Source organism: Panthera leo, chromosome A3, assembly GCF_018350215.1.
Source record: "Panthera leo isolate Ple1 chromosome A3, P.leo_Ple1_pat1.1, whole genome shotgun sequence".
Taxonomy (NCBI): Eukaryota; Metazoa; Chordata; class Mammalia; order Carnivora; family Felidae; genus Panthera; species Panthera leo.
In genome coordinates, this window is record NC_056681.1 from 24977587 (window position 1) to 24993463 (window position 15877).

General features: G+C 42.6%; 1 protein-coding gene across 9 annotated transcripts in view; it reads right to left on the reverse strand.

Moving 5' to 3' along the window:
* RALY (RALY heterogeneous nuclear ribonucleoprotein) overlaps positions 1 to 15877 on the reverse strand; it is an 84561-nt gene that overhangs the window by 38241 nt on the left and 30443 nt on the right. For 7 of the 9 annotated variants that reach the window (XM_042931187.1, XM_042931184.1, XM_042931191.1 and 4 more), the window contains exon 2: positions 6689 to 6753. The exons of 1 other annotated variant lie outside the window; for it this stretch is intronic. The gene's annotated coding sequence lies outside the window, so the exon portion shown is untranslated. Of the gene's footprint in view, positions 1 to 4360; positions 4451 to 6688; positions 6754 to 15877 lie in introns of those variants that run through there. One more of the 9 variants, XM_042931190.1, reaches the window with a different exon arrangement.

Genomic DNA, 15877 nt, shown 5'->3' on the forward strand with positions numbered 1-15877 from the left:
AACTACAGCTCAGAGGTACACAGGAAGGGTGTAATTAAACTTCCAAAGACCAGGGGCGCCCGGGTGGCTCAGTCGGTTGAGCGTCCGACTTCGGCTCAGGTCATGATCTCGCGGCCCGTGGGTTCGAGCCCCGCGTCAGGCTCTGTGCTGATGGCTCAGAGCCTGGAGCCTGTTTCAGATTCTGTGTCTCCCTCTTTCTCTGACCCTCCCCTGTTCATGCTCTCTCTCTCTCTCTCTGTCTCAAAAATAAATAAATGTTATTTTAAAAAAATAATAATAATAATAAACTTCCAAAGACCAGTTATACTGCAGGTAACTTTTGTCTCTTGCCCTATGCACTTAGTGCAATAACTCTTGACAGATTATCCTAATAGGGCAGGGGGAGGCAAAGAGGGTGGGAAAAGAGTGGAAATTCAGACAATACAAAATGACAGATAATTCAAAATAAGCAATTTAAGCTTTTGTAGCATAGTTTCATTATTTTTCTGTATCTGTCTCATTAAATCCTAAGTCACCTCAACTTATGTCCTACTCATCTTAGGGGTCTAGCACCACAGCTCCTGATAGACCTCGGTTTCCTCATCTACTGTTTCACAGTTTCACATCTTGGATTTTTGATCTCTAGGCCTTATGCTTAGGCTCAGGACCCTGCCTCTCTGCCACAGCCAACATCCTTAGAACTGCCCTCTAGCTGATCTGACCTAAAGGACCTATCAGTCCCTCTTCTGTCTGGCCTGCTGCTCCAGTGGGACAGAAAGACCCTCGTTGGTTTTAATGAAAACTGGGAAAGGAAGGAGGGAGGCACAGGGCCCAATACAGCCCAGAGCCCTTTACATACTATTCCTTCCCCCTAAGTGAGCTGGACCTTATTGCTTTCCTGTGACAGCAACCCTTGAGAAAGCCAGCTGTTTCTAGAACCAAAGTAATAAAATGTGGGCAAAATTCCTGGGTGGGGAAAAAAAACAGGGACAGCTGCTTCTTATATGAGCTGCCCTGGTAGCCTCCCTCAGATGTTCTCCACAGAATTCTCTAGGAGCCATGTGATGATTACCCTGGCAGATAAGAAACCTCCTGCCTTACTAAGCCAAAAGCCCACTTAGGTCAGACATTCATCCCACACCTTGAAGGATAAGAATGCACTGCTACCGCCCCTGGACCTTCTCAGACTCTGTCCCTGGTCCCTATCACCATAATTACTAACATTAATAGTCCCTTACATTTTGTACAGTATTTAACAGTTTTATACAGCACTTACTTGAAATGTGCCTTACACAGTTGGATAGGTAGAAGCTGTTATTCCTTGTTCACAGATGTGGGAACTAGAGGCCACAAATAAGTAACCAACAAGCCCAGGTTATTCCTCAGAGCTCTTACACCTCAATGTTACCTAAGAGATCTACATTTAAGCCATATTTCTTTAATAGAATTAAATTTCTGCTTAGAATCTCATTATCAGGCAACAGAGGTATTCTGCAAGGTCTCAAAAGCCATCTTGAAGCCTCTAAAATCTGTGAAGTGGGCAGTTATCTCCTCCAGCTCTTGGCTCAGCTCTGTATCAGGCAAAATCTCCTCAGAAGCCTGAGGAGCTCTGGCTTTCCATGTATCACCTGACTTCCTGTTGCATCACCCCAATATTCTACATGAGGCTCAGGCCTCACCCAAATCCTGACTTGAGATAGGCAGGATCAAGGCTGCCCAGCATTATGGGTCTAGCCCTGCCCCCTCCCAGTTGATAACACATACAATGTGGACAATTTGCCTACTCCAATGTTTCTGAGTTAGGCCCTCTGTGAAGCTCCAGATACTTCTGAAGAGACTACATCGGAAGCACACTGACAGCCCACACATCAGTCAAGTCTGAAGATGACTCTTAGGAACTGCAAAGTGCCTTTAAAAGATAACCTAAGTCAGGGGTGCCTGGGTGGCTCAGTTGGTTGAGCATCTGATTCTTTCAGCTCTGGTCATGATCTCACAATTCCTGGGTTTGAGCCCTGCATCAGGCTCCATACTGACAGTGCAAAGTCTGCTTGCGACTCTCTCTCTTCTCTCTCTGCTCCTCCTCCACTTGCATGTGCTCGCTAGCATGCTCTCTCAAAATAAATAAACTTAAAAATTTTTTTATTTTAAATAACTTAGGTCTTAAGAAACTAGAAAAAGAAGAGCAAACTACCCCTAAGAAAGCTAGTCAGGAAGTAATAAAGATTATAGGAAGAAATCAATGGAATAGAAAAACAATGCAACCAAAGTTGCTTCTTTGAAAAGATTAACAAAATTGGTAAACCTTTAACAAGACTGACCAAGAAAAGAGAAGATATAAATTGCCAAAACCAGGAATTTAAAAAGGGTTATCATGACTGATCTTACAGAAGTTAAAAGAATTATAAAGGAATCCTATGAACAACTTTAAACCAAGAAATTAGTCAATTTAGATGAAATGAAAACATTCCAAGAAAGGCACAAATTATCAAAAGTGACTCAAACAGAAACAGAAAATCTGAGTCGGCCAACAACAACAACAACAACAACAACAACAACAACAACACACACACACACATTAAATCAGTAATTAAAAATCTTCCAACAGAGAAAAGCCCAGGCCCACATTGGCCTCCCTGGCAAATTCTGTAACACATTCAAAAAGTAAATAATCCTTATGAATACAGACACAAAAATCTTCAACAAAATAGCAATGTAAAGGGCACCTGGGTGGCTCAGTCAGTTAAGCGTCCAATCTCGGCTCAGATCATGATCTCATAGTTCATTAGTTCCAGCCCCCCATGAGGCTCTATGCTGAGAGCGTGAAGCCTGCTTGGTAGTCCCGTTCTCCCTCTCTCTCTCTCTCTCCCTATCCCTCCCCCACTTGCTCTCTCTCAAAATAAATAAACTTAAAAAAAAAAAAAAACACTGCAATCCAAATCCAACACCATCTAAATAGGATCATACACTCTGAGGATGGGGGGAAATAAATAAATAAATAAATAAGGATCATATACTCTGACCAAGTGGGATTTACTCTGGAATACAAGGTTAGTTTGATAGCCAAAAATCAATTGATGTAGTGTGCCATGTTAGTAGAATAAAGAACAAAAAACACACAATCTATAAAATCCAACATCCATCCATGGTAAAAAACCTCTCAGTAAATTAGTAATGGAAGGAAGCTCACTTGGCCTGATAAACATCATCTATAGCTAACATATAGTATCAACAAAAAACTTTATAGCTAATACCACACTTAACAGTGAAAGACTAAATAATTTCTCCCCTAAAATTGGGAACAAGGTAAGAGTGTCTGCTCTCACCAATTCTATTCAACATTGTGCTGGAGGTCTCAACTGGTGCAATCAGGTTTTTAATGAATGTCAGACTATATCTTTCCCCTACTCAAAACACTCCAATGGCTTCCTATTTCACTCAGAATAAAGCCCTATATGATCTGGGTCCCTGTCTACCCTTATGACTTCTCCATACTCCACTCTCCCTCTTGGTCACTTCACCTGTAGCCACTTGGCTCCCTTTTGCTCCTCAAACACAGTAAGCATGCTCCCTGTTTTAGGGTCTCTGAACTTGCTGTACTCTATGCCTGGAATGTTATTCCCCAAGATATTAAGCATAGCTCACTACTACAGTTCCTATATATTTCTGCAGAGATTTTATTTTCTCAAGAGGCCTTTTTCTCAAGAGAGGCCTTTTTTTCATCATGAAGTCCCACTCCATTCCCTTACCCTGCTTTGTCTTCATACATATTCATTTGTTTATTTTCCTCCACTAGAATGTAAACTATAAGAGAGAAAACTATTTTCTTCACTGCTATATTTTAAAACTGTGCCTGCCACATGGTTGACACTCAATACTCACTGGATGAATGAATATCTTTAAAAATAAAGTTTTATATAGGAGAGTGAATAAAAGGGGAGCAGGAAGAAATCACTGGCTCAAGAGGCTGAGAAAGACCAGGGTTTTAGGTTACAGGGAAGAGCCAATATAGGATAATAGAAAAAAATTTGGTTGTCTGGAGCTGGGTTCTTCTGGGTTCTAAGCTTAGCTCTTCCAATCACTGTCTGTCTCTAGGCCTCAGTAATTTCTAAAATGAGAATATCACCACCTACCTCCCAAGCTGCTATGAAAATGAAATCAACTTATGTAGAGGATTCAGTACAGCATCTGATAATATAGTAGACATTATAATTTAACATTTTCTGATACCTCTGGCCTTTAAGAGGACCTAGAACTACCTTAAAAATTACCTAGCTCCACTTCACTGAAGTACATAGATGTCTGTAGGACTGCTGCCCCTAAACTAAATGGCCTCCATACTCATTTTAACTTCTCTTTCTGATCATTCTTCTTTTATCCTTACCTTTCAGCTCTCTCCTTTAGCTGTTAATATAGCAGCTCTTCCCCCTTTTTTGATATGCTGCTTTGAATCTTATGGGAGTTTAGAAACCAGATTACTAAGCCTGTTACAACACATAAAAATAGGAGTAAATTAGTGCTGTATAAGGGCTTAAGGATGACAATGCTTTGCTTCCTTGTTTTTTTTTAGTTGAAACTTGTTTTTAGTAGAAACTTGAGTACATTAGATAAATAAGCTAGACACTTTATCACGTGGAATCATTCATAGTTTGAAACAATCAATAAAGGAATTCTTCACAAGGCAGGTGGTGTAACAGTAAGGTCCAAGCTTAGCACCAGGCCATGGGAAAGCAAGAAGCTACAGAACTTAGGTTAACCAGACAAAAAGAGGTGCCATCAAGAGCCTGAAGATTCAGAATAGGACAGAAGATTGGCTAATATGGATTCCAAGAGCACCAGGTTGGGGACAGACCTCTCTGTGCACCCTCCAGCAAACAGAACAGAGAACAAAATGTCCATTGTTACAGAATGTGAAGAGAGTGGCCTATATCACTGACCACAGGCATGAGAGAGATGGTGGGGAAAACTGGATGAGCATAGCCTCTGATAAGATTATGAGGCTCTAGCATAAGTTCATTTTTCACTAGTTGGAGGGTGAGAGGTGGGGATGGACAAAGATCTTAGGGCCAAAATAGGAATAGCCTTCCTCTTCTGACAGGACAGTAGGAAACAAGGCAACATCTAAGTGGAATTAGTCAGTGAGGGCAGACACATGCTGGGGATTGGCTCTTGAAAAGTGCTTTAATATCAGAGCCCGGATGTGTGAGCGCATTTAAACCTACATTCTGTAGCCCCCATGCTGCAAATCATGCTGCCGATGCTGCCTGGCTTTGTCTGTGTGCCTTGGAATCCCTTCCTTTGTGGAAAGATTGAGTTTCAGGCAGAACCTGTACAAGAAGGAGAGGAAGAGAAGAGTATGGGAGAAGATTTACAGCACAAATCTCCAAAGGAAAACCTTCCCTTTTTCCTTTGGGGAGTGGGGTGGCAAACAGGTCAAGGACTGAGGTGCCAGAGATACTTATAGTGCTTTATTCTCACTTTCTCTCATTTCGGTCATGCTGCTTTACAATTTACAAAGCTTTCCAACTTGCATTTCTCATTTGATTCTGTACGACATCCTGCAGGGTTGGTGTACACACAAGAGACATGTGGGGGTGCAGGGAAGCAGTCCAATTTTACAAATACAGAAGCAGAGATTGTCCAAGGGCAGATGTTGAGAGAGAAGAGGAAAAAACCAGGTTTCCCAACTCCAACCCAGCTCTCCAGGTCCCTATCTGTGCTTATCTCCGTGTTTACGATTATGTGTTATAGGTATTTTCTCCCCCTTATAATCATATGGCTGGCGCTGGGCCTTAACTGCATGAAGATTCTTTCCAACTTTTAGTCTCCTGGCCCCCTCACTAGAAATGCCATTGCCTCAGAAGGAACCCCGAACTCCTGCCTTCCCTGCTGGGCCCCTCAAATAACTGGATCTCCTTCCTGAATCCCTAAGGAGGTCTGTCTTTTTTTTAACTTTATAAGAAAAATCAGGATTCCAGGGAGATTAACAGCCCAAGGAAAGTCTGCCAAGTCAAGGAGAACAATGGTGTTTACACTGACCAGGTTCTAACATCAGCTTTATGGATTCCCAAATGTGAACTCCAGGCAACTTATTTCAGCTATCAGAGCCTCAATTCCCTCATCCATAAATTTTGTCTAGATTAAATGAGACCCATAACACAACTGGTTCTTAATGTGTTGATTTCCCTTCCTGTCTCAGCATCTTCGGTTTTTCCTTTAAGTTTCCCCTGATTTCCCCTTCACACAGCCCCAACTCTTTCGCTCCATCCTCACCACTTATAATCACATTTTCCAGGACTGATAAAACTAGTTTCTGAAGCTGACCTATGGGCTTGGTAGGCCAGTCAAGACTGAAATCAGGAAAGTTTCTAAGGGCTACAAGGTCATGTTAAGAGAGCTTATAGGAGAATGAGTTTAGCTGCCAGGTTCAGGATAACCCCCAACACAAAGCTGGCAGAAGCCAAAAAGAATTGAGCCTGCTTTGCCTTATTCATGGTAAATGATCCCAAACCATCTCATGGCAATTCCAAGAGAGCCAAGTTCAATTCTCCTCCCAGCACAGGAAGCTGCCTATGCCAATATCTCAAACATGGAGTAGGAGAATAATCAATTGCCTATAAGTTACCTGTACTAAAGGTAAAAATAAGCCCCAAACTAGTTACCCTGTATCTTGGCCCAAGCTTGCCCAGGGTTGCCAAAGACCCTCACTCACCAGCCTTCAATTTCCTCTTTTGGGTTACAGGGTCAGCACCAGCTGCCTTTGGGAATAGGGCTCACCTAAAAAAGAGAGAAGTCAGTCAGGGTCCTGCTCAGAATAGGGATGAACTTAGGTCAGTGCAGGCATTCCAAGATCCTGCTCTCACACGTCTTATATCTTTGCAAAAGATAGGTTGATAATACATTATTTTAGGTCATGCTAGGTGCTATAAGGAAAAAATAAACCAGAGTAAGGGAGGAAAAAATGACAAGGAGTGAGAATAGTCAGGGAAACCTCCAAAGGGTGACCACCAGAAAGAGAACTGAATGGGGGCACCTGGGTGGCTCAGTAGGTTAAGTGTCTGACTTTAGCTCAGGTCATGATCCCACAGTTTGTGAGTTCGAGCCCCACATCACGCTCTGTGCTGACAGCTCAGAGCCTGAAGCCTACTTCGGATTCTGTGTGTCCCTCTCTCTCTGCCCCTCCCCCGCTCATGCTCTCTCAGAATTTAAAAAAAAAAAAAAAAAAAAAAAAAAAGCCTGAATGAAGTGAGGGAGTAAGATCTGCAAAGGTCTGAGGGAAGACTGTTTCAGAGAGGAAGAATACCAAGTGCAAAGACCCTGCAGCAATAATAGGCAAGAATAAGCTTGTTATGCTTAAAGGAACAAGAAAGTCAATATAGCTAGAATGTAGTGAGGGAAAGAATGAGATATTAAGTATATATGGAGGAATTAATTATGATCCCTATTTTATATATGAGAAAACTGTGGCTCAGAGGTTAAATGACTTGCCCAAGGTCAAAGTAAATCAGTGGCAGAACTGGGAATGGAGGGGTGCCTGGCTGGTTCAGTCGGTAGAGCATGCAACTCTTGATCTCAGGGTTGTAAATTCAAGCCCTACATTGGGAGTATAGAGATTACGTAAAAATAAAATCTTTAAAAATAAATAAATAAATGTGAGCACCTGGGTGGCTCAGTCAGTTAAGCACCCAACTCTTGATTTCAGGTCAGGTCATGATCTCACAGTTCAGTTCATGAGATCAAGCCCCAAGTCAGGCTCTGCACTGTCTGTGCAGAGCCTTCTTGGGATTTTTCTCTTTCCCTCTCTTTCTGCCCCTCCCCAACTTATGCTCCCAATAAGTAAGTAAGTAAGTAAGTAAATAAATAAATAAATAGTAAATAAAAATAAATAAAATCTTAAAAAAAAAAAAAAAAAAAAAAAGAACTGGAAATGAATTCAGGTCATCTGGACAACTCCCTGCCTCTTGGGCCAGGTTCCTCCAGGCTTAGATAACCTGGATCCCAGCTGGGACAAACTTTCAAGCACTCTTACAACTGGCTTCAGGCCTCTATTCATCCCTTCCTCTGTTGGGTGGGAAGAAAGAGTATATTTACCTGGAATGTGGAACAGAGGGGATTCTAGGGTTGTGGAGAACAGTAGCACATGTCAAGCACTGTTGTAAAGATTAATACAAATAAAGGATTTTCAACAATCTCAGAAGATTGCTGTTATTTCCCCATTTTACTTCTGGGGAAACTGAGGCACAGAGAAGTAAATTTGCCCAAGTTACACAGGTAACAGAAGGGGCAGTGAGCTGAGGAGCAATGAGGTGGCTCAGTCGGTTAAGTGTCTGACTCTTGATTTTAGCTCAGGACATGATCTCACAGTCTGTGGGTTTGAGCCCCACATCAGGTTCCGCACTGACAGTACACAGACTGCTTGGGACTCTCTCTCTGCCCCTCCTCCACTCATGCTCTCTTTCAAAATAAATAAATACACTTTAAAAAAAGAAGAAGAAGAAGAAGAAAGAAGGAAGAAAGAAGAAGAGGGAAGAGGAGGAGGAGGAAGAAGAGGAGGAGGAGGAGGAGGAGGAGGAGGAGGAGGAAGAGGAAGAGGAGGAGGAAGAGGAAGAGGAAGAGGAGGAGGAGGAGGAGGAGGAGGAAGAGGAGGAGGAGGAGGAGGAGGAGGAAGAGGAGGAGGAGGAGGAGGAAGAGGAGGAGGAGGAGGAGGAAGAGGAGGAGGAGGAGGAGGAAGAGGAGGAGGAGGAGGAGGAGGAGGAGGAGGAGGAGGAGGAGGAGGAAGAGGAGGAGGAAGAGGAGGAGGAGGAGGAAGAGGAGGAGGAGGAGGAGGAGGAGGAGGAGGAGGAGGAGGAGGAGGAGGAGGAGGAGGAGGAGGAGGAGGAGGAGGAGGAGGAGGAGGAGGAGGAGGAGGAGGAGGAGGAAGAGGAGGAAGAGGAGGAGGAGGAGGAGGAAGAGGAGGAAGAGGAGGAAGTGGAGGAGGAAGAGGAGGAAGAAGAGGAGGAAGAGGAGGAAGAGGAGGAAGAGGAGGAAGAGGAGGAAGAGGAGGAAGAGGAGGAAGAGGAGGAAGAGGAGGAAGAGGAGGAAGAGGAGGAAGAGGAGGAGGAGGAGGAGGAAGGTAGATTTGAGACCTGAACTCAGGAAGTCCAACCTCTAGGGCTTGCCCTGCCCTCTTAACCACATTATACCAACTTCTCAAAAACAGAAGAAAAAGACAGAAAACATACTCATACCCTAGTCCTAGCTGATATGGCTCAGAGCCCTCATTTACACCCAGTGTAATTACACCCAGTGTAATTACCATTACACTGAATGAAATCCTCTCCATTTACTTGCAGTCCAGACTTCTTACTGAATACCAGCTAAATGACTGTCCTTTAGCCAGGTGGTTCCAGACGTTTCTCTAAATCTCTAGCTACTGTGATCACAAAGCTATGATGACAACCACAACAGCCATTTAATAGCCACTAACATTTAATGCACACTTTGAAAGAGTAGGTACCAGGCTAAGCATCTTACATGCACTATCTTATTTCAGACAGGGAGAAACAGTTGCTCCAAGACATGAGTGGAGGGATCCCCCGGGGGTTCCAGGCCTGGAAACAAAGCAGGAAATACATGGAACTGAAGGATCTCTGTACGCCCAGGTCAAAGGACAAAGGCAGAGGCACTAGGAGGTAGGCAGTAAGGGGAATAAACTATTAGCACCTCGAATTCAACATGTTGATAAACTGAACTCATCTCCTTGTTCCCAGCCTCTACAGTTCAGCAAATGATATAACCATTCTCCCAAGTACTGAGACTCCAAATGTTAATGCTCTCCAACCTCTCCTTTCCTTATGCCCCATTCCCTCAATTGCCAAATCCTCATGGTTTTTTTGTTGTCATTCTAAGAGCTCTACATCTAAACTGTTCTTCTTTATTCCCTACTGTGTCAACCTCCTCTTGGTTCAGGATCTATCTCTTGCCTGCAATGCTGGAATATTTCTTAAAAATTATTGACATTACAAGGACTGTTGCAGTAGTGTCTTCCCCAGTCTCTCTTTCACTAATCTCCTACCCCTCCGTGCTCTAACTACTGGGCCTACACTGCCAGACTAATGCTCCCAAGGCCACTTTCCTGCTCAAAAAAAGAAAAAAAGAGGAAAAAATATCATAGCTACCAATCACCTAAACTTTGCTCTCTAGGTATGCCTTCATCTAATCATCTGTCTTACCTCTATTATGGGCTTTCCAGCTCTCATCCTTTTGTCCATGCTGTTATCTCACTCGGAATTTTGTACATATTCATATCCTTCTTAATCTTCAAGGCCTAGCAAATCTATGAAGTTATTCTGAACCCTTTCTCACCACTCTGTCATATTCTCAAATCATCTCTAACTGTGACTAGACCTGACTCTGGTCTCATCATCAGGTAAGGCCTCAAAACCAACTCTTCTGTTCCTTCTTCCTTGTAAAGATTCCTGCTGTTTCCAGAGAACGAAGACCTGGTCAGTTAAGATTTCTGTTCTCATTCCTGCTACTCTTACCTTACTCTGGATCTATCACCTAACAAAGGACCTGGGTTCTAATCTGAGCCTCAGATTTCTACAAAATGGAATACAATCCCCATCCTGATTACCGGACAGGGATTTTGTGAGAATCAATGTGGTAACAGAAGGGGAGTGGGAGAAGAGTTAGGATGGAAGACTTTGGGCCAGGTCTTCAATAGCTCTTTTTTTCACTGCAAAACACTCGGAAGTTTATTTATAGAAGCCTTCTTAGCCAATCAATCAAAAAAATACTTCCTGGGCCTGGTTGGTCATGGTCACAGCTCTAAGTTAGGGTTATAGAAGACACAGGGATGGATGAGAACAGTTCTTATCCTCCTTGCATTCCAGGGTGGGACTCTGTGAACTTCCTGTAAAGGACGACTAATAATATTAGGTAGGATCCAACAGTTCAAAGAGTGCTCCATGTGTTATAAAAATGGAGAAAGAAACTAGGCTGACAGGAGATGGCCTTAGAAGTTTCAAAGGAACAAGGACTTAAGCCAGGCATTGATGCAGAATGACAGAAAAACACATGCTACTACTATGCACCAGACACTGAGCTAGGTGTTGTGCAGTTAACCCTCATAATGTGAAGAGGTGATGGCAGGTCCATTTTATACCTAAGGTAACTGAACATGGGCAAGGCTAAGTGTGCCATTCAAGGTCAAACAGCTAGGAAGTAGCAGAGCTGGAATTTGAACCCAGGTCTGCTTTACTTTATTCCAAAGCCTGTATGTTTACTTACTTCATGGTCTGGAATACCAAATAAACTCTAAAGTTCTTCCCACCTTAAAATTCAATGATTTGAATGAGAGAGTAGGAGAGGAGGTTTACTGTTGCTATGTCTTACCCATAAGACTATAATTTTATTGGCAGGTTTAGGGTCTTATTAACTGGAATAGCCCAAGTATCTGAAACAGAGCCTGGCAGGTTATACTTAGAAGACACTGTACATAAGCAAATAAATGAATGAGTAAGCACCTGTTCCATCAACCATTGTTCTGAGGTCTAGAAGTAATGTCCAAAATGTCAAGCTCCAAGTTATGACTTGTAGCCCCAGTATCTATATTACCACCTATCTACTAATCTGTTGTCTGAAGGTACCCTTTCCCCATTCTTGTTTTCAGGAGTTAAAGGAGAGGTGAGGAAAGAAAAGGGAAGCTGACTGGATAGGAGAAAAAGGAGGGAGAAGAAAAGGGTGAAAGGAGAGAAGGAAGATAAAAAGGAAGGTAATGTCTCAGCCACGACTGAAATGTCCGAGGCCTAGACTTTGGGAAAGGTTTCTTTTCTGGTGCCAAAACCAAGGATTTTTTTTTTTTTTTTAAGAGGAGTAGTAGGAATTCCTCTTTATAAATTTCAAATTGCTTGTCCAAACCCCCTGACAAAATCTACCAGCAGGGGGGGTAAAATTAAATTCCTCAGGGCTCCTGTCCTCAGTTCTTACCACTATCCTGCTCCAGCCCAACCCTCACCTGGCTTAAGCTAAAACCTGCAGAAGTCAGAAGACATACATGTTCTGACATTCCTCTGCTCCTTCACAAGGGTTATTCCAGGCTAGTAAGCCCTGGGAATCCAACCTTCCTTATGGATGAGGAGACACTGCAGCCTCTGAATGCTTCCCCACAGCAAACTGTCATGAAAGCTTTGTTGAATCCTAAGAAGAAAGTGATTCTCCCTTTCTGCTGTGTTCCTCAAATATGTATGAAAGAACTAGGGTGAAGATGTGGATGATGGAGGCAGGGTCCCTTCAGAACTCATTTGATCTGGGTCCTAATAAAGCTTAACCTTCTTTAGGTCTGATCTGCAAATTATACACACCACCTCTCCTTACTATATTTTTAGTAGAGAAAGGCAGAAAACATAACAGCTAGTTCCAGCTCTACCTCTAATTCACTGTGTGACCTTGGACAAGTCATTTCACCTTCCTGGACCTTAGTTTCCATGTCTGTAAGAGGGAGACAGCATCTGCTCTTCTGAAGGATCTTCAGAGGGATCAGAAAGATTGGCAAGAACACTTTAACTGTAAATTTACTTGGTTTTATGTAAATGGTAAAGAAGGAATGAGGGGATGGTCTCTTAAGAAAGAGGGCTGTACCACCCTTCAGTTGAAGGGATCTGCTCTGAGCGGAAAAATTAGGAAGAACTGAAGCAAACAGGGTCATTGTCTATACTTCCATCAAATGAGGCACCAACCAAGACTAAGAAAACCTGGGGCACATGGGTGGCTCAGTCGGTTAGGCATCTGACTTCAGCTCAGGTCACCATCTCACAGTTCAAGAGTTTGAGCCCCATGTCAGGCTCCGTGCTGACAACTCAGAGCCTGGAGCCTGCTTCAGATTCTGTGTCTCCCTCTCTCTCTCTGCCCCTCCCCCACTTGCACGGTCTATCTCTCAAAAATGAATAAACATTAAAAATATATATATTAAAAAAAAAAGACTAAGAAAAGCTCATGGACCACATGCATGCAAATCCCCATAAGTCCAAGTAGAGAGAAAATAAGAACCACTAGAAGTCACGTATTACTCAGGAAAAGTAAAAGTAGTAATGATCAATAATGATCAGTGGTGAAGAGCTCAGGCTCTAGAATCAGACACCTGGGTTTGAATCCTAGCTCTCTTACTAGCTTTGTGACCTTAGGCAAGGTACTGACCTTCTGTGCCTCAGTTTCCTATATTTGTTAAAAATAGTTCCTGCTTCATAAATGTGGTATTAGGGAAATAAGTGAGAGTTTAGGAAAGCCCACAGCTCAGAGCCTGGCAAAAGTGACTCAAGGATAGTTATTATTATTCCACTTAAGTACCACAAAAGGACAAATCAGAAGCAATAAAAAGACCCAGGAGAAAAAAATGCACATTTGCCATTACCTATTATGTATGTATCATGTCCTATGCCCAAAACCGTAATTATTTTCATTTATTTCCAACAACCTTTTGAGGTTAGTAGAATTATCCCTATCTTAAAGGAGGAAACTGAGCCTCAGAGAAATAACTTGTCTAATACCACATAGCTAGAAAGCAGAACTTACTGAAACCAAGGTCTGACTCCAAAGACTGTGTTCTTTCTACCATGTACCTTGCATTTTCTCCTGCTCAAAAATGAGAACCCCCTCCCCGCCCCCATATAGGTACCAATAGTAAAGTTTTAGGAAATGGACCAAATTCTCCCATTTTATACTTGATGAAGCAACTACTGGTTTCAGATGCCTGGGGAAATGATGGGCAGGGGTGGAATGCAAGTGTACCATCAAGTTCCAGACTTGTAGGACGTGGCTTACCAGGCCTTCCCAAGGAGCTCTCAGCCAGTTGTTATAGTAAGGAAGGAAAGAGGGATGATTTCCAAACTAGATACCACACCCTAAAGGACAAGATGTTCCAGGACTGTATCAAACAGTCAAGAAGCCATGACAGGTCCAGCCTGGGTTGAACTCAAATACCAGATCAAAACACCTAATAAAGAGGCACCTGCCTAGCTCAGTTGGTAGAACATACAACTCTTGATTTCGGGGTTTTAAGTTTGAGCCCCACATTGGGTGTACAGATTACTTAAAATCTTCTGGAGGGGTTGTGGGAGGGGGAATGGGCTAAATGGGTAAGGGGCACTAAGGACTCTACTCCTGAAATCATTGTTGCACTATACGCTAACTAATTTGGATGTAAATTTTAAAAAAGTAAAAATAAAATTAAAAATAAATAAATAAATAAAATCTTAAAGGGGGGGGTCTGGGTGGCTCAGTTGGTTAAGAGGCCAACTTCAGCTCAGATCATGATCTCACAGTTCATAGGTTTGAGCCCCACATTGGGCTCTGTGCTGACAGCTCAGAGCCTGGAGCCTGCTTAGGATTGTGTCTCCCTGTCTCTCTGCCCCTCTCCCACTCACGCTCTGTCTCTCTTACTCTCTCTCAAAAATAAACATAAAAAAAATTTTCTTAATAAAACCTTTAAAAAATGACTAAAACACCTAATACCAGGAGGGAATACAATGCTATGAACACCTTTGCAAGATTCAGCATGTACTATGTCCTAGATGTGCATATCGTCCCTATTTCTGAGAAGCACTTTACAATGGCACAGATGACTATAAGTTAGTCTGAAGAGAAGCAGTCCTTCCCTTGGGTCAGGCCATTATTTTATTTTTTTCTTTTATTTTTTATTTTTTAAAATTTACATCCAAATTAGTTAGCATATAGTGCAACAATGATTTCAGGAGTAGAGTCCTTAATGCCCCTTACCCATTTAGCCCATCCCCCCTCCCACAACCCCTCCTGTAACCCTCAGTTTGTCCTCCATATTTGAGTCTCTTCTGTTTTGTCCCCCTCCCTGTTTTTATATTATTTTTGTTTCCCTTCACTTATATTCATCTGTTTTGTCTCTTAAAATCCCCATATGAGTGAAGTCATATGATTTTTGTCTTTCTCTAATTTGACTTAGCATAATACCCTCTAGTTCCATCCACGTAGTTGCAAATGGCAAGATACCATTCTTTTTGATTGCCGAGTAATACTCCATTGTGTGTGTGTGTGTGTGTGTGTGTGTGTGTGTGTGTGTGTCCAACATCTTCTTTATCCATTCAACCATCAATGGACATTTGGGCTCTTTCCATACTTTGGCTATTGTTGATAGTGCTGCTATAAACATGGGGGTGCATGTGTCCCGTCGAAACAGCACACCGTATCCTGTGGATGAATGCCTAGTAGCGCAATTGCTGGGTTGTAGGGTAGTTCTCTTTTTAGAATTTTGAGGAACCTCCATACTGTTTTCCAGAGTGGCTGCACCAGCTTGCATTCCCACAGGACATTATTTTAAATAAACAATAGAGAGCATGTTCTACAGGAGTACAACTACAGCTGGCAACTAGGGGAGAGGAGCCAGGAAGTGAATTAAGAGAAAATTGGGGGAAGAACTGAGTCCTGGACATAAAACGCTTTGGGGAGAGTGGGGAACCAAGCAAAAGGCCTGGAACAAGAAAAGGGAGTGCTTCAGGGGGCTAAGGAAAGATTGTGATAAAAGAAATCATCTACATTTGTTAAAAAAAAAAAAGAAAAGAAAAATTTTAATAGCATGTTTCTATCAAAACTTTGCTGTTTAGAGAAAAGCAATCTCCAGGGCCTACAGGAAGACTGACTGAAAGGTATTGCTGAAGTGATATTTTTCTCTGGAGAGGGAAAGGAAAATAGAAGCTGGGTTCTCTAGGCCTCTAGGGTAGCAACCAAGGCAAGAATGAGCAGCCCCAGGAAATAATCATAGCATAAGAGCTCCAAGCTCAATCAGGCAGGGCTCACCTGCAGGTGGCCTCAGACCCACTTCTGCTATGATCAGCACTTGAGGGTGCAAAATGCCCATATCCAGAGAGTGTAAGATTGGCCCTTGAACAAATAG